The following is a 4,552-nucleotide window of genomic DNA, read 5'->3' as shown; positions in this document are numbered from 1 at the left end:
ACTCTCATTAGAAGGTGGGCACGGGTGATCAATCCGCTCTTACTCCTTTTGTTCTTCGCTCTCCTCATCTTTTTCATCCAATGAGCTCATAGTGTCATCAATTTCTTCTTCCATAGACTCCTGCAAAATATTAGTCTCTTCTTGGACAGCGGAGTATTCCTCAATATATTGTTTAACATAGGTATTAGAAGCATAATTATCATAGCAATATTTAAGTATAGCAAAATTTTCAGATTTGTGAAAAGTAGCATCATACTTTTCAATCAAAGAAGCAATTTCATAAGCACCCTCAAAAGCAACAAATTCTTCAATTTGTTGAACATCATAGTAACTGTAAACACATTTAGCATAAGAAGATAAGATTCCATTATCAATAAACTCACATTGGTAGGGAAGGTGTTCCTTAGGGTTTTCAGTACAACAAGTAAAATCATATATTTCGCATAAATTCCAAGCATAGCATTGCAAACGTTGAATTTGACCCCATAATAGTTTCCCTTTTTCAGATATACGGTGCCGCACATAACAATCATGCTCATCTAAGGATTTGCCCTCAACTAAGCTAGTGGGTTTCAGCACGAGCACAAAGGGATCGAAGATGATCCAAGTAATAAGCTTCAACAGAGTAATAGATTTTGATTGGTTCTTCAACCATTGGTTCAGTAGGTACAACTAATTTTTTTGGTATTTTGCGTTTCCTACCCATAACTAAAGATAGAAAATAACTAAGAACAGCAAATAAAAATTACTTACACTACTAGATTTCTCATTATAACCGAGGGTCAAATTACCGTCGGATATTTTCCTTCACCGTCATCTTTCTTTATAACCGACGGTACACCGTCGGCAATCTCCCGTCGGCTATGCTTGGTCGGCCATTACAATAATAGCCGACGGGACCGTAGGGTAATACATTTTTCCACGGTATTTGGCTGACGGTGAGCCGTCGGTCATATTTTGGTCGCGAGCCAGCTCCCCAAAACTTGACGATGCTCATATCTGACGGTTTCCCGTCGGGAATTTATTTCCTGACAGTTATCAATTCCCCTCGGCTTTTGCAATAGGTGACGGCATATTTGGCCCCTTGGGGTTCATTATAACTAAGAGGAGAACCAAACTGTCAGCTAGTATAATCGCTGGTTGTGCATACACCCCTTCATTTATTCCTATAGTTGAGAGGCCTACGAACACCCTATATATATAGTCACCCTTAGAGGATTGCTTTTCATTTCAGATATATACAGAATTGCACAGCCCACACATGACCAAGTAACATATATTGTATATAGCACAACTTTCAAAATATCAGAAGAGTTGCATCAGAATTACATTGATCATGATGAACAATCTAGAAAGTTTAAAATGCAAAAAAAACTAAGATATAATGGTCCAAGCATTATTCATAAGCTAGATTGACCAAAACCCCATGATTTCACTTTGTTGAACGTCTTGAAGAAAGATCACCAGACTCGTCACCCTTCATCACCATATGGATCATAATGCTCGTCGCCAAATAGATCATAACACTCATCGCCATAGACATCATCACCCTTGCCATAGATCATGATTCTTCAGTATTGTCTCCCATTCCTAAGAAATGATTAGACTAGATGTAAGGGAGATGAAAATGACATACTGTAGTTGAAATTTAATTGATGATACAAAAAAGGAACTTAGATGTTCTAATTGACTGGTTAGATATCTAACAGTATGACTACGTACTCACCTTTTGGTCCTTCACATGCAATTTTCAGGTTTACATGAATCAGCAGGAACGCAACTCCAAGTAATAGACTGAGTACTACACGTTGCTCTGTGTACAAAAGGAATATACCAATAAACTGCACTAATGTCAATTTCATTATAAGTTTGCAACGGTTCAGAACACATCATGCTTTTCAAATTACTTGTAACATTAATATAATTCGAAGCACATGACATTTTTTAATTAACTATAACAATCCTATGTCCAGAACCCGCATGTACTATGGTTACACCAAGATGGCCAGGTGATACAGGTAAAAAAAACCTTATCTGAAAGACACATATGTCGTATCGATAATCGATTCATTGGCTTGTTGAAGTTGTAAAATGATAACCAAGTACAAATGTACAACAGACATCTGCAACCCCACTGAAGTATATATACTAGCGCTTATATTTTGCAGTCTGATGACACAACAGAAGCAGTAGACTAGCATAACACTATTGGCTAGTTTGGGCATACAATAAATACAAAAAACAGATTAAGAATGTCATGTAAAGAAAGATATAAATATAATTTTTCATTCAAACAAATTAAATAGCAGTAGCACACTAATCTCCACCAACAATAGTTTAGGTTATATTGCGCATAGCAAATTAAGCAACTTCTAATGTTTCGTATGACAGGTCACAATCATTCTTCATGTTAAGCTACCATTATTTCTGTATGCACTTCCAAAAAAATTCAATACTGTCCACTTTTTTAGATAAACAGAGAGGCGGCCCCCTGGTTCCATTACTAAAATGAAACCAAGTTTGCTGGACATTCTCAAAAGCATCAAGGTCTGGAAAGCTGAGGACCAAAAGAGGCAAAGCTAGTACAGGGAAAAACAAAAGCTAGAAAGGAGGACGCCTGATGAGGGTCAAACATGCCAGATCATATTGTCTAATGTTGAAATATTTTTCTCTGTGCAAATGATTTTACTGTAATTGATTATAGCAACATCTTTTCCTATATGAGTTCAACCAAATTGTGCCATCGCACCTTAATTAAGATGGATTTAATAGATAGATATCTCAGTTATGAGCCACATCTGGGAAAATAGGGCATAAGCAGGTGCATACATCATATACAATACAACAGTACCACGTAGGCAATGAGGTAATCTAAGAAATCAGGCTCAAATAAAAAGAGCATGTCTCAAAGCAAGTTATCCGCAGCATGCTCATGTTGTCCAGAACTAAATTGGCGCATAACTAAATGGGTAAGACATGATGGACTAACCTTTTCAGTTAGTCTTGACGAGCATCATCTCACCCCTTTCAAAGCCGCCTTCAGAATCTGATGTGGCCTATATTTATCAAACTGTAAGAACCCCTGCTCTACATCTTTGAGAAAGAACACACGGGACATGATGTTAACATGTCAGTGACTGCTTCAGCCTTAGGCATACAAGTTAAATGTTACAGAACTACAAAATACTGATAAGAAAAGCAAAAGCGAGATTACAAAACTTACAATTACATCTACGAACCAAAACTGAAGGAAAAAGAACTAGGAATGTACGTACTATGACATGAATGGAGGACCTCTTCAATGTTAGTTGGTTTGCTTACAGGGACTGCTAGTTAAGCTATACAGTAGTATCAAGTATACATGCCAGTCCTGATTACACACGCTGATATAGGGTCTCTTCTCTTATGTACTATTCCCAACTGCTGCAACTAGCTAGCCTTGACCAAACATGCATGCATCAACACAAGCTAGCCAGCTCAACTCACCGGCGCAAATGGCCACTTGCTAGTTAATCAAACTATTTTTCAACACATAGGCTTGACTTTATTTTCCAAACTAATAGGCTCGGCTTTGTTTTTCAACAACCATACAAAAGAAAAAAAAACTAAACAGACATGCAAACAACCATGGCCTCGTTATAGAACTTGAACCTCACCACCACACTAGCCCTTCATGGCACCATCTCCTCCATCTCCCCGGTATTCAACTTGAACAACAGGAGCAAATCCTGCACCCCAACCACCAGAACACAATCCCACCATCCATTACAAAAGCACACGTACACACGCCACATATATGACCTGCTCGACGAATTGCGCAAAGCCCAAAGGAAGAGGCGACCGGACCTGGTACAGGCGGGCGGAGGCGGGAGTGGGCGTGGTCCACTCGGCGACATCAGGGGGGCACACGGATGAGGAGGAGCTTCAGGAAGGGGCTGATACATGGCGTAGGAGGTGAAGGGAGAGAGAGACCATGAAGAAGACCGCCGCGGTCCCGAGGAGCGGTGTCGAGCACCTATTGGATGGGGGCGACGAGGTCAAGCCGGCCAGAGCTCGCAGCGTCGTGGCCGAGGGCTGCCAGATCTGCGGGCCAACAAGACGGAGACGGGAGTCAAAAGGACATTTTCGCGCCGGGAGGAAAAGCTAAGGGGCTGGGTGACGTTGCTGGACCAGGGAGAGAGACGAGGGTGGAACTGCGTGCCGAATCGACGGGCGACGACGGGATTGGCGCGTGGTGGCAGACTGGCGGGGATGGCGGAAAGAGAAGGAGCTGCGTGGGAGGTTTCATCAGAGGGAAAAGGGGGTGAGACATGGGAGGACGTGGCCACGTACATAAAATTTGTTATCAAGCGGGAAATATTGGACGGTCTTTGTACGATTGGCTAATGTTGGACCCAAATCAGCTCGAAAAATATGACCCAAATCAGGGAATCAATCTATATTTGACATTAATCGTTGTACGTAAATCTCATTGCTTCTGTAAAGAAATATAAAAGCGTTTAAATCACTACTTTATATGTTATAGCAGCTCTATTTAATAATACTCCCTCCG

At 40.7% G+C, this 4,552-nt stretch overlaps 1 long non-coding RNA gene across 3 annotated transcripts; it reads right to left on the bottom strand.

Annotated features, from left to right (window-relative positions):
• Positions 1-1,262: 1,262 nt before the first annotated feature.
• Positions 1,263-4,338, bottom strand: LOC125525055. Of its 3 annotated transcripts, XR_007291130.1 has the most exons (3): positions 2,990-4,281; positions 1,727-1,813; positions 1,263-1,590 (listed from the first exon to the last, which is right to left on the bottom strand). It is a non-coding gene; the product is annotated as an uncharacterized LOC125525055 (long non-coding RNA). The 3 variants fall into 3 exon arrangements; XR_007291129.1 differs by having other exon boundaries at positions 1,727-4,338; XR_007291131.1 differs by lacking the exon at positions 1,727-1,813 and having other exon boundaries at positions 2,990-4,338.
• Positions 4,339-4,552: the final 214 nt, after the last annotated feature.

The sequence above is a fragment of the Triticum urartu genome, chromosome 7 (assembly GCF_003073215.2).
Source record: "Triticum urartu cultivar G1812 chromosome 7, Tu2.1, whole genome shotgun sequence".
Classification (NCBI taxonomy): domain Eukaryota; kingdom Viridiplantae; phylum Streptophyta; class Magnoliopsida; order Poales; family Poaceae; genus Triticum; species Triticum urartu.
Note: the sequence above shows the minus strand (reverse complement) of the source record. Positions and strands in the feature narration are given on the sequence as shown.